This window comes from Stenella coeruleoalba, assembly GCF_951394435.1.
Source record: "Stenella coeruleoalba genome assembly, chromosome: 11".
Lineage (NCBI taxonomy): Eukaryota > Metazoa > Chordata > Mammalia > Artiodactyla > Delphinidae > Stenella > Stenella coeruleoalba.
The window spans coordinates 94,806,489-94,824,130 of NC_137157.1; the positions used below are offsets into that span (position 1 = coordinate 94,806,489).

Below are 17,642 nucleotides of genomic sequence, written 5' to 3' on the forward strand. Positions count from 1 at the left end.
AGGCTTTAGGCAGATTTTAAGATACAGGCGGGGCACCGTGGTACAGCCAGCTCTGCCGCTTAGAAACCAGTGTAAACCTTGTCACTTGTTAATTAACCTAGTTACTTAACTAACTCTGATCCTTTGTTATGAAAAGAGTATATCCCAAGGTTGCTGTGTGAATGAAATGTGATAATAGACTTACGAGCATTTTGTAAATTTCCAAACTGTGTAAAATGAATGTTTTACACTTTTTTTCATTTACACTTTAGGGTGTTTCTTCTCAGTATGGCTGAGAAGGGGTAGAAGATTTTTTAAGATGTTGCTGGTAATTTCCCTCTAGTGAGGAAGGTTGAAAAACTCCTCCACAAAGGAGGGTAAGAATATGAATAGGTCGGAAACAACCTAAATATCCATCCACAAATGAATGGGTAAAGATGTGGTATGTATATACAATGGAATATTACTCAGCCATAAAAAAGAATGACATGATGCTGTTTGTAGCAACATGGATGGCCCTAGAGATTATCCATAAAGCCAGACAGAGCAAGACAAATAGCAAGTGATGTCCTATGTGGAATCTAAAATACGACACAAATGAACTAACTTATCTACAGAACAGAAACAGACTCACAGACAGAGAACAGACTTCAGGGAGGGGGTTTGGGGGAGGGATGGAGTGGGAGTTTGGGATTAGCAGGTGCATTCTATATAACAGAATATCCAAACAACAAGGTCCTACTGTATTGCACAACGAACTGTATTCAATATCCTGTGATAAACCATACTTTATATGGAAGATTCATTTCCAAATAACCTTAGTCATTTATTACACCAGATATCCCAGATGTTAGAGAGTATGTCCTAACACGTTTGTCTTCTTGCAGATCACAACCCCTTCTCAGTCCCCTCAGCCAACAAATTCTTTTCAGCTTTCCTTTCCCAATCTTTAGGGTCTGCTTTTTTTTTTGCTGATTTACCTCAGGGGGACTTGAGAGTACCATAACTGAGAAATGTAGTTAGGGTGTTAACTAAGTGTTTACTGCATGTTTTGACACAGAGTAACCTAGGATGGTGAACTATTTTCACGAAAGATACGTTTAGAGGTACAGAAGTGTTATATGATATACTACCTTCAGAAGAAAGGGGGTAAAAGTCTACAGAACTAAAATGTTGCTATTTACTCCACTCTGATATTATCTCCTGGAACATGAAGTACTTCCCTTCAATCTAAAGAGGAAAAGAGGAGAATCATTTTGTGATCAAAGAAAGCTTGATCACAGAGATATGAACACAATGAGAATCTGACGCAAAATACATAGGGAAATTGGCACAGAGAAAAGGTCGCAGGCATGCCCAGCAGAGGATCCCAATTCACAATAACCATGCACTGCCCAAGAAAACCAGGTTGCATAGGTGAAACTGTGGATAGGGAGTATGAGACTATTAACTAACAGGCCACTTGTCTGTTAAGAAAAATGCTGTCGTTCAGGGCTTCCCTGGTGGCGCAGTGGTTGAGAGTCTGCCTGCCGATGCAGAGTACACGGGTTCGTGCCCTGGTCCAGGAAGATCTCACAGGCCGCGGAGCGGCTGGGCCCGTGAGCCATGGCCGCTGAGCCTGCGCATCCGGAGCCTGTGCTCCGCAACGGGAGAGGCCAAGACAATGAGAGGCAAAAAAAAAAAAAAAAAAAAAATACTGTCATTCAATATACTGTCACTATGTGCCAGACACAGCCTAAGAAATTCATAACACACACAACAACTTTGCTTTTCACTTAATCTAGTCAGGGAAATAAACCCAGAAGTATATTTTTAAAAACAAACCCAGAAGTATATTTTTAAAACCAAAGCCAATGATATGTCACTCTATAAGACAATCTTTACATGAATAATGATCAAATTCATACTTCCTATTTTTGTATGAAGTAATGAGGGAGCAGAAATTGTTTTTAGCATTTCCGGAAAGGCTCAGTTTCTTAGATTCAACCATAATCTTTATGTTTTCACGGTAGTTATGTCTGGTCAGGTATGGACTCACATCTCCTTTTGGTGGCAATGTAACTTATCTTGGTTTAATCATGCACCACTCATTTTTAACCCATAAATTGATACTCTTCAGGAGGGGGTGGGTTGAATCCCTTGAGAAGACATATTATAAGTAACCTCACATCTCTGGAGTCAGATAAATCTGATTTATCTGATTTGAAATCCCAGCTTTATTTGCTGGTGTCATGGGATTGTTGCCTCTATCAGCCTCAGTTTTCTCATCAACAAAATGAAGATTAACTATTTCACTGAACTATAAGGATTAATGAGGTAACTTAAATATAATGCACTACATATGAAGCGTGCAATAAATATTAGCTATTATTACACAAGACTGATGTTCACCCAAGCTGAAGGGACCGAGGATTAGACAAGAGGTGCTGGAATTATCCATGTATATCTATATCAGCCAGAAAGCATAACTCACTTATTATCTAGACTTCGGGTCAAGCAAAAACTTTAAGTACCCCATAGACACCATCTGGTGCAAATCTTTCTCTCCTGGGGTTAAAGACAAACAAACAAGCTGGGGTTTGATCAAAACTAAGGCCTAAAGTAGTGAAGAGAAAAACTGTAAACAGGAATGAATCCAGAATTATTCTCAGTACCTAAAATAGTGTACATCACTGGGTATCTAACGTGATTCCTGTGGGTGGAGAAAAGGTAGTGGGTGTCCTATATCAGAACGTACACTAGCAAATAAGGAACAGTAGAAGCAGCTGCAGGAGATGTAGCTCTCCCTGTGCTTCCTCTCCCAGAGCCAGCCGGCTAGAACCAGCCTGGCGGCAACAGTCTTCAGTTAGAATAGCTAAACCCTGATCTAGCCTTTCTCCACCCACATCCCTCCTCCTTTCCCTCCACTCCATTTGTGCACAGTAAGCTGAGCGCCTCTCTAACTATGCTAAGAAAATACAGATGCCAGACACAAAGGAGGATGGGGTGGGGAAAGGGAGGAAAGACGGTACAGATTGGCTGCATCAGAGAAAGAAAAAGTGTAAAGGAAAAAAATGACTTAGAGAGGTGATGTAGGTTTTTCCCCTTAGAAAGAGAGGTGATGTAGGTTTTTCCCCTTCCTTTAATTGTATCTGGCTACTATTTCTTTTTCTCTATTACACAGGAATAAACCAGGATGTTTAAAATGCAGATTCCTTGGCCTTCACCCCGACCTTCTGAATGAGCCCAGGTATCTGCATTTTTTGAGCCAAACAAAAAACTTATGGAATCAGCCAATAGTCTGCAAATTTAACAAGCTTACCAAGTTGAATCTTAGATACATGACAGCTTGAGAATAGTGTCTTAAAGAGATAACCATTTGTAAAATGTTCTTAATTTAAAGCACTCAGCATTTATAAACTCGATGTAAGCCTCAAGCAACCTCAAAATGTTGAGTAAATATTGTTAGTCTCTTCTGACAGAAGGGAAAATCAATGCAATGAGATAAAATCATTGGTGGCAATTCCGAGTCTCCTGATTCCCTATCCACAGGAGTATCATAAAAGTATCTCAGTCTGGTTAGAACAGAAGAGAGAATGGACTAAGCAAAGGTGGAAAGGCAGCAGCATGTTCTCTTTTAAAGAATAGAGGAAGCCTCAAATAATAGGGGAAAAAAGAAAACAAGAACCCTCCACTAGGTGCAGGGAGACACCGGATTGAATTTGTTGACATTTCAACCATAGAAATGATGGTATCAAACCACGCATGGGCTGTAGGATCCGCCACACACCTATGTCACCAGCAGCACCTTGAATGATTTACAGATTGAATGGATGAATGAATGAATGCGTTCTGGGATCATCCTACTGATCTGCCACCATCGTGACTGTCCTGGTCCAGTTTGCTATCTTTTGCACATCGAAAAAGTTAGACTAGGGAGTTCGGTTCATTAATCTAAGTTCATGTATTTATCCTTGATGCAAAGAAACAGAACAATTTATATCTGTTGTGTCCAAATCCTTATCTACTCTGTTTCTACATTTTGTTTCTAAATCATTTTTGCTCTCTTGGGTTACAAACCCATTTTGATCATCAAGCTAGATTTGTTTCATCTTCCTTGCTCTTCTATTTAACCCTTCTTCCATCGACTCGACCTGACTCCCCCAAACTAACTGTTTCCTTGATTTTTTGGTCTCTCTCTCTCAGTGCCTTTCAGTTTGGGATTCATCCTAGCAGCATGAGGAGACAGTGAAGAGAAAGAAAACAACGAGTGACATGGTGGAATTACTAGGCAAATCTCTCGAAATATCCAAGTTCCAAACCTTCTGGCTACTTTCCCAAAACTTTTCTGGACAACTAGGGCAGACAACGGAGACCAAGATAGAGGATCTATAACACTGGCTTGCTTAGTAAATAAATGGTGAATGAGGAAATTGCCATAGAAATATTTGAAACGCATATATTTCTGTATCTGTCCCCAGTCTCATAATAAACCTAATATGTCTTAGAACATGTTTAATCCTCCTAATAACCCTACTGCGCTTGAGTTATCTCCTTTTTACAAATGAGCAAACTGAGGAACAGAGACGTTGAGTAACTTTTTCAAACTCACACAGCTAGCAAGTGCCAAAACCGTGATTTGAATCCAAGCATCAAAGTACATACCTTAACCAACTCTTTATAATCCCTCAAAGGCTACACAATTGATTTTGTCGGCCATTTCTTCCCACTACTTAGTATGTAAAGTTTTATTTGGATATTGATACCTGCTATTTTGGCTTATATCTCTAACATCATATACAAACATTGGATAAATAATGGTTATATATATATATATATATATATATATATATGGAATATATATATATTTGGAATTTGTCACAAAGGATCTCGTAGTCCATTCCTCAACCATACATATAAAGAGTCAACCAAAAAATTATTACTAATATTATTCTCCAAATACATATAGATTCCATCGTAATCAACAAAGAACAAATCCACTAAGTCATAGATGGATTTGCTAAAGTCGTCGAAGCTTTTTATCATTAAGCTTTTTCTCCAACTTCCGTTACTAAAAATAAAAACTGCTATTTTTGTGGGGAACTGAAATGTTTGGCGCTTCAAAGAGGGACCCACTGATATGTTGGGGCAAAAAGGGTTTAGCAGAAAGTCAGCGTTTAAAAGACAAACCAGGGTTTAGTGCCTGACCGAGAGGGCAAAAGTAGGTCAGTGTCCCTGGCAGTCACAGCTGGGAAAGAGTGATGTCACCCAAGTAGTGGGGTGGGGGGTAGGGGAGGTGGGATTTAAGGTGGGGAAGTGGAGAGACCCTTTGCAGGGGGGACTGTGGGGATGGGAGGGGAGGAATTTACAGAGGCATACTTAAGGCAGCCTTTTATAGGCTAATGGCAGAAACAGCTGAAGCACCGCTTCCTCCGCCCTCTTCCCTCTTCCCAGGCTGCTTTCTCCCAGGCCTCATTCCCTACCTCATATCAACATCAGACCCCTCTGCTGGAGACAAAGACACCAGAGAAGGGAATGAGGAAAAAGACAAGCCTGAAAAGGAATAATTTCCATAAAGGAGAGAGTGGTGAGGAGAGAAGTGAAGTGAATTTTAATCAAAACCAGGGAAACGTGATGGGAAAGAAGAAAAAAAAAGGAGAGAGGCAGATGAAAAAAATAGTGGAAAGGGAGGAAAAGACGGCTGAATGAACCAAAAAACATATTAGTGCATGGAGCAAAATTAGTATACTGGAAATACAATTATAATAACTTCTAAGGTTTTAAAAATGAAGCAAGCAAAGAGCTGAGGAAGACACCATAATGGTTGCAATTTGAAACCATCCAAAATAAGTAGTGTGTTTGCAACAAAGCGAAACTGGGATGGTCCCAACTAGGACTTCCCTCCCCAGTCCACATCCAAGTTCAAAGTTATGCTGCCTCTGTGTTTATCGGTCAGTCGAGATCTAGAAGTTCTCGTGACTAATTTAAATATCTCATTGCAGGTGTAGGTAGTGCCTGTTAAATTGTTAATAATCATAGTAGTAACAATAACCACCTTTGGAATGTGGAAACTGTATTTCAACACCCCTGCTTTTGAAATGTCATGCATTTCACGTACTGTTTTAATCACTTAAACATTTTAAAGAATTAAAATTCAATTAATCTCTGATCAAAACTGAGTGTCTTTCCATTATGTCCAATAGCGCTCCTGTCTAACAACAGCACCCAAAAATCTTTTCTCATTTAAGAGCTACTAATGTTTCTTTCTGGATAACTGTTAAGTTTTAAAATATCCCCTGGTGTAAGCAAAATATACGTGTGATAAATATGCCACGATGAACTGTGTCTAGAAAGAAATAAGGGAGAAAAGCTAGGAAATATCTCACCAAGGCACCAGAAGAAGTAGGGAGATATATATATATATATATATAGTGCCTGCATCTGGAAGAATGTTGCTTTTCTTTCTCTTCCTTTCAAATTTCTTCCTTTTCTAAGGAAGGAATTTTTATCGCTTATTTTCTGTTTTCTCATTCATTTCCCCTTTCTCCAAGTCTTTTTTTTTTTTCTCTTCTTGCAACAGCTTCTCTATTTCCATCTCAGGTTGCCCCCATATTTCCTTCTGACTTTGTTGTGTCTTAGCTTAGTCGGCCAGACTTCCACTAAACTCTCAGAGCTGGCATCAGAACAGCGCATTTGGCAAAAAGTCAGTCACACATACCACACAACCACAAACAAGCACTCTGACTGCAAAATCCTTTCAACAATACATTCCTGTTTCTTGCAGTCAGCGGTTCCCATAGACCCACGATCTGAAATAAGCAACGCATACATTCACATAGTCTGCACGCACATGGCCTCTGCAGTCAGCTCACAAAGACACAACATCTGCAGAAAGGTCTTGCAGGCAGCATATACAGGCAGCACATTCTCCGCCCCTTTCCTAGCTCTTCCTGACTGGCTCTTTCTCCCAGCCGCCTCCTCCCCTCACGCTGCCTGGCAATGTCTCCCCTCCTTTTCCGGCAGTTCTCAGTGCAGTGCCATCCATCACTCTCCCAACAGATCCTCGGGCAAAGCAATTGTTTCTTGAAGCTCTCTTTGCCCCTGACTGGGAATTTGCTCTTGCAAAAGGACTGTCAGAACAGAATCTCCTTCTGGAACACGATACTGTGGCCTGGTCCCTAGTGCGCTAACTTGTTTCTACAGATTTTAATTTTGCCATGGAAGGCTTCAGGAGAAGGAAAAAGAGGAGAAAGAAAACAGAAAGAAAGAAAAGGAAAGGAGAGAGAAAGCCCCGGGAGACATTTCAACGAAGACAACTTGAACAAAAGCAGAGAAACAGATTTAGGAGGGGAAAGCAGTGGAGAGACAAAACGGAGGTGTGAAAGTAAAGGGAGAAACTAAGAAAAAAGATAAAAGAATGAAAGATTTGGTATAACAGTTTATTGAGCTTTTTGTTACCCACTACATTACCAAGGTGACCGTAGAAGTAGGACAGAAGATTCTTATAAAGAGGTCAATAGGTGAATCAGAGATAAAGAGAATAATCTCCTGATGAGATTGCATCATTTGAGATTTCTGAAAAAGACAAAACAGACAACAATCACAAATATCTGCCACAAGGAAAATTTAAATTGCTATTTTGAAGGATTTAGTGACACTTGGAAAGAAACCACATTTGAATTTTAGTTAAAACAACAGATGATGTCCCAATTTTTGAGATATATTAAAAATGTGAAATTCAAATTTATTTGACCATCCCACATTTTATCTGGCAATCCTATTCTCAGAGGATTCTGACTCACGCTCAAGTTTGAGAAATACTGGTGAGAAGTAAGAAGACCCACCTTTAGTAAGAACACCTGGAGGTGTTTGCAGATCCTTATCTCTACCCCACAATCATACCAAACTGAAATCCCTCAGAGGAAGCTGAAGAATCTTCATTGTGATGATATACATTGGTTTATTTTGATGCACTAAAGTTTGATAATCACTGATTTCCTCACAATTTTTTCATGGAGCCCTCCCTAAATCTTAATAAACGCTGTTCGGTTAACTAAACCAGGGGGCCATTAGACTGAATGGCCACTGAATAGGCTTTAAGCTACATCCCATCAATAATTTCCTTGTTTCTCCCCTTTCCCTATGAAAGTCTCTCCCCAGCTCCCATCGGTGGAAAGCTGCCCAATTAGAACTGATTTTAGTTCACATAAACTCTTAAAGTTTTAATATGCCTCTTTTCAACTGTTCTGTTGTCAGAAGAAGGAACCAAAGGAGCCCCCCAGGGACCCCTCCCAGGAGAAATGAGGAACCAGGTGGACGTATCCATGTAGCCCCTTTAACTCACTGCTTCTCTGTGTCTGCTTCTCTGTGTCCAAGTCCCTCTTGGATCCTCGTGTTATGAGCTGTCAGACTTTATCTGAGTTTTTCCAGACTGGGTCCGGAAACCAGCCAGAGTCCAACTTAAAAACCGGACTGGGTCGGGGATTGGACTGGGTCTGACCTAAACTGGACTAGGTCCAGTGTGAGGCTTCAGGTGAGTAAAATTTTAAGACTGAACAAGTATATTAATCTCACCACAGATGATCTTGAATTACAGTGGACACAGTGGGGAACTTTTAACCTAAATCCAGTCAAGAGGTGCCCTAGAGAACAGGGCACTTCTCTCACTATAAAGAGTAGAAAGAAAATAATTTTTCCTCCTCTACGGTTTCTAGTTACCAGAATAAGAGCTGCTGGGGGGAGTTCCCTGGTGGTGCAGCGGTTAAGAATCTGCCTGCCAATGCAGGGGACACGGGTTCGAGCCCTGGTCTGGGAAGATCCCACATGCCACGGAGCAACTAAGCCTGTGTGCCACAACTACTGAAGCCCGTGCACCTACAGCCTGTGCTCCACAACAAGAGAAGCCACCGCAGTGAGAATACTGTGCACCGCAACAAAGAGTAACCCCCGCTCTCCGCAACTAGAGAAAGCCCACAAGCAGCAACGAAGACCCAATGTAGCCAAAAGTAAATAAATACATATTTTAAAGAAGAGACCTGCTGGGACACCCTGCTCTCTCCTGCAGACAGGATCTCAGGGAAACTGGCAGAAGTGAGCCAAGGGCAAGAGTTCTTAAAAAGTCAACGCTCCCAGATCTCTATCTGTGGCGCCTGGTCAAGAGAGGAAGGTAAAGTTTCAGTTGTCCCTTCCTTACCAAGTTCAGGGTTTGAATTTGATTTTGGGGTACCCACTTGTTATCCTTCTCTTGTCTCAACTTGTGTCCTGAGGTCATGGCTTGGCTCTCTGCCTGCCTGGGGCACTCAGGCTGTTGGTTCTTACGTGCATATGCGGGAACCTCAGCCCTCAGGTTGGGGGCACAAAAATACAGCGGGACAGAAACGTGGGCTGTATTCTGTTTGTGGCTAGGGCTCTACTGATTGTTGCTAGCTCTCTCTTTGGGCTATTTTTGGAAGTGGCTCCGGATTTGGGGAAGGTAGTATCTTTTGTACCCTCTTTGGAGACACCTCTTGCATCCATGGGATTGGTCAAAACTACCAGGCATTTACTGTTTGTCCCAGCTGAAACCTGACAAGATATTGGGGGGCGGGGGGGAGAGGGAGGATATATATTTTTTAAAATACGCCTGTGGTCAGAAGTTGTCCTCATTGGAAGCTGATTTCAAAACCTTTTTTTAAGGCGTTCTCTCCTAAGCTAAAATGAAACTATGTACCCAGAGGGAAAGAAAAACATTCTGAGGTCATTGTGGAAGCATTTACGAAAATATTCCAAAGACACACAGCTCTAAATCTAGAACATGGGAATCTTTCCCTCTTCGTTGGAAATCTCCCTAATATGAAGAAACTCATTGAAGATAATGTATTTGGGTGGGTGGGTCAGCCTCTTGATCTCGATCAGGTTGCAACACTATTCTTTGTGGAATTAAAAACAACTGTACTTGCCTTATAAATTGAGTCCTCACAACAACAGAAGTGCAGCTCTAGAAGCAATTTAAAGCCCAGAGTAAAACTAAGGTTGACTTTGTGGAGTCAATCAAGGCCCTTGGGAAAATCTGGCCCGCTATCCTGTTTGCAGGATTCCTGCAGCCTTTCCAGGTGAATAAGGAAGGTCACTTCCTGGAAGGCCTTTAACTCTGGCAGTCATCTCTGAATCTATCACTAAGGCCAGAGTTGCACAACAAGAGTCCCTAGACTTTCTTGCTAGGATGGTTTTGGATAATAGAACTGCTTGACTTTACTCATCCGCTGAACAAGGAGAAATGTGCACCATAGCAGAATGTCTCCTGTGGCAGCTGGATCAACGCAACTGGGATTGTACCAAATACAAGAGATTAATAAGTAGCCACTTGGCTATTAATTAATAGCCAGGGGTTGATGACCCTTCAGGTACATTCTCTGATTTATTTGAGAACAACTGGTTTGGTTCATGGGAGGTCCTGATCAAGGAATATACTTCACTCTTGGTATTACCCTCCTAATCATGGTTGTTTCCTTGGTGCACTGTGTTGTCCCAAAGGTCTTAAATGCATATTCACAGCCATCAGCAGTACATCAGATGGTCTCGCTGTGCTTGCAGAACAGAAACAAGATGAATAACAAAAACAAAAAAAAATTTTTTGGGCTGTGCGGCTTGTGGGATCTTAGTTCCCCCACCAGGGATTGAACCCAGGCCCTCGGCGGTGAGAGCTTGGAGTCCTAACCACTAGGCTGCCAGGGAAGTCCCCAAAAACAAATTCTTCTATGAACCTGACATCATAATCAGTTTCACAATGAGACAAGAGCAACTTAACTCTGATGGTGACTGAGAGTGCCGCTAATACCAAATTTTTGGTGAATCACATTCAAGATGATGGTCAGAAGAGAGAAATCATTAAATTCATTAAGCAGGGGGCCATTAGACTGAGGTGGCTCTAATTCCAAGGTGGCCTATATAAGCAAACCAAAATCTAAGCCTGAAAATACCTCAGGGTTGCAATATTGAAACCTAAGGGTAGCCCAAGAGGCCTTAAGCTATAGCCAAGCAGTAATTCTCTTGCTCTGCTTCTGCCTTTTGTCTACAAGTCTCACTCCAAGATCCTGTTGGTGGAGCACACCTAACCACTTCCAGTTTGGCGCTACCAGGTTCACATCAATTTTTGCTCAAACTCGGTATATTTAACATGCCTCAATTTATCTTTAACGTGTTGAACACTGCTATTTTATGTATTTATATATGCATGTCACACTACATCACATTAACTTTTTAAAAGTCAGCAGGAAATGAAAGTACAATTTATCAAAATTTGTAGGAAGCAGCAAAAGCAGTGTGTAGAGGCAAATTTGTCACTGCATGCATATACTAAAGAAGAAACATGCAAGAAATTGGACATCCACATGCAAAAATTAAAAAAAAGAACCTAGACCTTATGCCCTTCTCAAAAAAAAATTACCTCAAAATGTGTCATAGACCTAATGTAAAACGAAAAGATATAAAATTTCTGAAAGATAACATAGATGACCTTGGGTATGGTGACAACTTTTTAAATACAAAGTCACTACGTCATTAATAAGCTGAACTTCATTAAAATTCCAAACTTCTGCTCAGCAAAACACCGTGTCAAGAGAATAAGAACGCAAGCCACAGACTGGAAGAAAACATTTGCAAAATACGTATCTGATAAAGACCGGTTATCCAAACTATACAAACAACTCTTAAAACTCAACAATAAGAAAATAAACAACCTGACTTTTAAATGGGCAGAAGACCTGAAACGTACACTTCACCAACAAAAATATAAGGTGCCAAATAAACATACGAAAAAAACGCTCCACATCTTATGTCATTAGAGGGATAAGAATTTAAAACAAGGAGATATCACTACATGCCTATTAAAATGGCTAAAATCCAGAATCCTGATAACATGAAACAACAGCGAGGAACTCTCATTCATTGCTGGGAGTCCAAAATGGTATGACCGCTTCGGGAGACAGTTTAGGGTTTCCTATAGAACTAAACATACCCTTACCATATGATCTACCAATTGTGCTCCTTGGTATTTACCCAAAGGAAATACCAAAAACTGCACACGGAGGCTTATCACAGCTTTGTAATAGCCCCAACAGAAACAATCAAGATGCTCTTCGGTAGGTGAATACATAACTGTTGTTCAGCCCTAAAAAGAAATGAACTAACTACCAAGCCATGAAAAGGCATGGAGGAAACTTAAATGCATTACTGCTAAGCGAAAGAAGCCCATCTGAAAAAAATCACATACTGTATGATTCCGACCGCACGTATTTTGGAAAAAGATAAAACTACGGGGCAGTAAAAAGGTCAGTTGTTGTCAGGGATTAGAGGGGAAGGAGGAATGAATAGGCAGAGCACAGAGTCCTTTTGAGGGCAGTGAAACTGCTCTGTATGAGACTATAATGGTGGACACATGTTAACACACAGTTGTCAAAACCCATAGACTGCACAACAGCAAGAGTGAACCCTGACTGACTCATAACAATGGACCTCTCGGTACAGGATGTTGAGAGTGGGGAAGGATGTAGGTATGTGGGGCAAGGAGTATAAGGGAATTCTCTGTACTTTCCACTCAATTTTGCTGTGAACATACAAAGTGCTCCAGAAAGAGAAGTCTATTTAAAATTGGTAAGGGGGTAGGGTGGCCGCAGAGATGGGCTTAGGACGGGGCAAGCTTCTCCCGCCATCCTACAATTACCTGGGGTTGAATTAGCTGGATTGGTCGTGCATGTTTTTCAAAATTGTCCCTTAGGGGAATCTAAGTTTCTGTCTTATTTACACCCAGTAGTTAACCCTTCTACCATCTTTTGGGCCTCTCACTGTTGTGGCCTCTCTCGTTGCGGAGCACGGGCTCCGGACGCGCAGGCTCCAGACGCGCAGGCTCGGCAGCCATGGCTCTCGGGCGCAGCCGCTCCGCGGCATGTGGGATCTTCCTGGACCGGGGCACGAACCCGCGTCCCCTGCATCGGCAGGCGGACTCTCAACCACTGCGCCACCAGGGAAGCCCACCCTTCTACCATCTTAAGAAGCCAATGATACTGAAAAAACCGGTTGTTTCTTCATATGTCACTTGTTTCTTCATATGTCAGGGAATAAAGGAAGTTCAGTTCACTTCTCTTTCCCACTAGATTCTCGATTCCTTGAATGGACGACTTGGGACTGATTCATCTTTTTTAATTACCGGTAGGTACGTGAAGTCCCTGGCACTGAAAAGGCAGCCAGAATATCAATGCAGTACAGTTCTGAGTCATTAAGAATCTTTCATCCTGTCGGGCACAGCTCAAGAGTTGTGCTCCATGAACTATATCATCAGTTGGAATAGTAAATGAGGTGCAGGGAAGGGCCGCCAAACTTCAAAACAGGTCTGGAGAAGTGATTCGTTGCCCTCTTGTGTTCAGTTTTAGGAAATACAGTCTCTCCCATACACGGGCAACACATCTCTCTGATGTACGAATATGAGTTCCTGGGTTTGGCCTCGGGCATTCAACAGTGAACAAAGCATCTGCCCACAAGAAGCCCACATTGTAGTGGAGACACTCAGGAAAACAAGCCAAAGCTGGGTTGGAAAGGATGAATAGAAATTAGACAGATGAACATAAAGGTTATGTTGAATTGGTAAATTAAAGATTCTGGTGGAGGTGTTGTAAATGGAACGTAGCATGTACAGCAGCTTAGAGAGCTTGAAGCTTTTGCAGAACTGTAAATGATTCGGTGTGTCAGAAAGCAAGATGCAGAATGTGTCGGGGTGGGTGGGTTAGAGCACTGGTGATGAGAGAGGGAACTGAGAAGTTCCGACCGTATCCTAAGGATAATGAAGCGCCTCTAAGGTTTTGTTTTGTTTTGTTTTGTGGTGCGCAGGCCTCTCACTGTTGCGGCCTCTCCCGTTGCAGAGCACAGGCTCCGGACGCGCAGGCTCAGCGGCCATGGCTCACGGGCCCAGCCGCTCCGCGGCATGTGGGATCTTCCCGGACCGGGGCACGAACCTGCGTCCCCTGCATCGGCAGGTGGGCTCTCAACCACTGCGCCACCAGGGAAGCCCTCCTCCTCTAAGGTTTTTAAGCCAGAGTAACCTAGGTTGAGTAATGCTAGAAATATTGCTCATAGTGCTTTGTATTATAAATAAAGGTGGGGAAACGTCAGAACTGGGAGACCAGTTAAGACTCCGTTAGAGCAATGACTGGACCGAACTGAGCTAAAGTGGTGATGGACATAATAGAGAAAAGGGATGGATTTGAAAGACTGTGTATCTGTGTGTGTGTTGTGTGTGTTGGGACTCAAGGTGAGGGAAAGAGAGAAACCGAGGAAACTGGAGGTGACCCCGTGCTTCAGTTGGGTAATGGGGTGATGGTGGCGCCGTAGTCCTAGTATGGGGGGACTCTGCAGGGAGCATGACTCAATTTTACACATGCAAAACTAGGGCTTGCTCAACATTTATTGAAGCTTCTTTCTTGGGGCACCTTCCTGGATTACAGAGGGTGGAAAACTAAAAACGACATACCCTAGACTCTCCTATAGCTAGAGTTTGAATCCTATAGCTAGGTTTCAGCAACCATATGCACTAATCTAAGTCTTGAATTCAAAACCAAGGTTAAGTGAAGAGAGAGGCAGGGAGTGAGGATCCGTTCTGCTGGTGTGGATTCTAGCAGAGCCAGCGTGGTTCCGGAGCTTGAGCGGTGGCATCTCAGCACAGAAGGTGGCCTCCAGAAGGTGGGAGGGGCACTAGAATCTTGGTAGTTATTCCTGGGAGTCTGTTCTTTAGCTTCCCCCCTTCCTGCTTAAATGATCCTGCTCTAATATGAAGCCTGACGGACTCAAGGTGCTAATGGGACATCCAACTAGAGATGTACTATTTCACCTTCAGATGTAGAAGAGACTGAAGTACAGATCTAGAAGCAGAAGCCAGTAGATGGTAAATAGAGACACAGGAGTGGGGTGTAGTAAAAAGAGGTGGCTGGGGCAAGAACCTTGAAAACGACCAGCATTTAAGGGTAAACACAGAAGAAAAAGAAATAAAAAAAGAATGCTGAGCCAAGCTAAAGAGGAAAACAAAGGAAGTGATGTCATAGGTGCCAAGAGAAAGACACATTTCAAAAAGGAGGGACAGGCCAACAGTGCCTGATGCTGCAGAAAACAAGAAAATAACACTGAACTTTTTGTATCATATTGAGCATCCAAGAGGTCCTTAGAATTGTCAAGAGAGGTAAATCAGGTTTCAGGGAAACGGCAAAATACATATGTTCTTTGTTTGGCCTTGTCTAATCTGTTAAAAAGATTCATTTTAACTTTGTGACACATGTGGCTACACACGTTTTTGCCACTCCTCCCATCAAGAGGTAAAGTCTATTTCTCCTCCCCTTAACTTGGAACTGAGACCCTATAGACCAACAGGACATGGGAGTGACGCTGGCAAACTGATGCTGAGCCCTGAGACATCTGCGGCTTCTTCCTTTGCTTCTGGGAACGTTTCCTCCCTCAACCAAGACCAAGGGCGTCAAATGTAAGTGTGGATACTACATAGAGTGTGGGTCTAACAGCGCAAGACCACCAGCACCATCTGAAAATTTACACAAAGCAAAACGATGAGACAAAAGCACTCATTATTGTTGATAGAAGTCACTTATGTTTCGCATGCACTGATTTTACAGCCCTTCTGCCAAAATTCCTTTATTTCTGGAATAACTGTTGCCCAGTCTCTGTGCCTGTTTCCTTTAGGTCTATTCCTCTCGTATTGGATCAAAACACTGGTTAGTTGTTCCACTGGCTGTGCTCCTATAGCCTCTCAAACTACTTTCTTCTCTAGAACTTTCTCCTTTACTTTGCATTTGACTCAGTTTTTGAATGTTTCTCTCTCGAAATATTTCGAGTCTTCGTCTCACCTCAATTCAAATGACCAAATTTTGAGTTGTTCTGTGCTGATCATTATGTCGGCCAGAGACGAGTAAGAACCTCTCAGTCTAATCAAGAACACAGACATGTAAAACAAAGAATATAGGGACTTCCCTCGTGGTCCAGTGGTTAAGAATCCGCCTTCCAAGGCAGGGGACGCAGGTTCAATACCTGGTCGGGGAACCAAGATCCCACATGCCGCTGGGCAACTAAGCCCGGGCGCCACAACTACAGAGAAGCCCGCGCACCGCGATGAAGGATTCCGTGTGCTGCAGCTAAGACCCAACGCAGTCAAAAATAAATAAATAAACTAAAAAAAAAAAAAGAATACAATAAAGTTGAGGGGAACTTCCCTGGCAGTCCAGTGGTTGGGACTCTGCACTTTCACTGCGGGGGGGCAGGGGTTCGATCGCTGGTTGGGGAGCTGGGATCCCGCATGCTGTGCGGTGTGGCCAAAAAAATAAAATAAATTTATAAAGAATATAATAAAGCTGATGCCACAATGATTAAAAAAGAGAGGTAGCTCAAGAGGGAATGATTAACTACTCAGAAGCAAAGGGGACCAGCAAGAGCAGCATGGGGCTGGGTTTTGATGTACACATCAGCATTTATTTCCTGGAGCTGGGAAGAGGATATATATTTGAGAAAGGAGGGAACAGAAAGTGCAAGGCATGGAGGCGTGAAGAACAGAGAGGTATGGGTTACTGAGAAGCGGGAACTCTTCCCTTGCCCAAGTTCTCTGAGGACATATGTTTGCTGGCTCTTAACTCCTCCACTGGGTCCATCTCTTAAGTTTGGCTGTTACCACTTTATTGCTTCATTCCCTCTACACACAGCACTCCCCCACACACACACCCACCTCGTATAACCCTCCTTCCTTCCTTCCTTTCCTTCCTTTTATGGGATTTTTGTGTGTGTTTAGGCCCTGGATTTAATTTAGTTGGATCGGACTGTAGTAATAACGTTTCTGTACGTTTGCCCAGAGGCCTTCAGCTAATGGGTGTATTCTTCACAGGCCAGTAAACAGATGAATAAACCAGCATGCTGCCTCTCATCCCTGTCTCCCTTCTCTTTCTTTGCATTCTACCCATCGTCCCCTGATTGGAGACCTCTTTGTAAAACTCACATTTTCCTGGATGTCTCAGACATTAGATTGCCTACATTAAGTCGCTTCTTCACCTGCCCGTCAATTCCATGGAGGACTTTCCTGCATCCTCGACCCGCAGGAGATCCACCCTGTGTTGGATGAGTATGTGGGCTGCTGCCCAGGGAGTTTTTCCCCAGGGTCAGCGAGAACCTCGGAAGAGTCTAGGCTCACATCTCTGGATGGCAGTTGCTCATTCCTGACCGTGGCTGCTGACTCTGACTTGATGTAATTAAATGATAACCACCAATGAGAAAAGTAAATCAGAGGATCTCTAAAACTGGGGGTCCAAGCGGAGACTCTGAAAACAAACAGGGACTTGTGCTAGAAGGGGCCACCAGAGCTGCCATGAACAAGACATCACCCCAAGTACTTTCAAGTAAACGGCATCCTTGAATGACCAAGAAAGACTACATGGTGGCTTCTGCTCTTCTGCCAGTTCCTGCCGTGCTTCCTTGTTTCCTCTCCCTTCCTTTCTTGCGAGGTCCTGCTCGCTGCCTGCCTGCTCCCCCTGCCTTGCTCTGAACATTTTGTTCCTGTTTTTACTGCCCTAACTTCAGACTCCCCCTTGAGACCCTAGGAAGGCGCCCCCTCCTACTGCCTGGGGAGGCCTTCCTAAGCTACAGTCTCTGGCTGGGAGCACATTGAGGTC

General features: G+C 42.9%; 1 protein-coding gene across 6 annotated transcripts in view; it reads right to left on the reverse strand.

Moving 5' to 3' along the window:
• RIMKLB (ribosomal modification protein rimK like family member B) overlaps positions 1-17,642 on the reverse strand; it is a 131,439-nt gene that overhangs the window by 35,243 nt on the left and 78,554 nt on the right. The window contains exon 1 of one of the 6 annotated variants that reach the window (XM_079938528.1): positions 8,303-8,351. The exons of 4 other annotated variants lie outside the window; for them this stretch is intronic. The gene's annotated coding sequence lies outside the window, so the exon portion shown is untranslated. Of the gene's footprint in view, positions 1-7,802; positions 8,042-8,302; positions 8,352-17,642 lie in introns of those variants that run through there. One more of the 6 variants, XM_079938532.1, reaches the window with a different exon arrangement.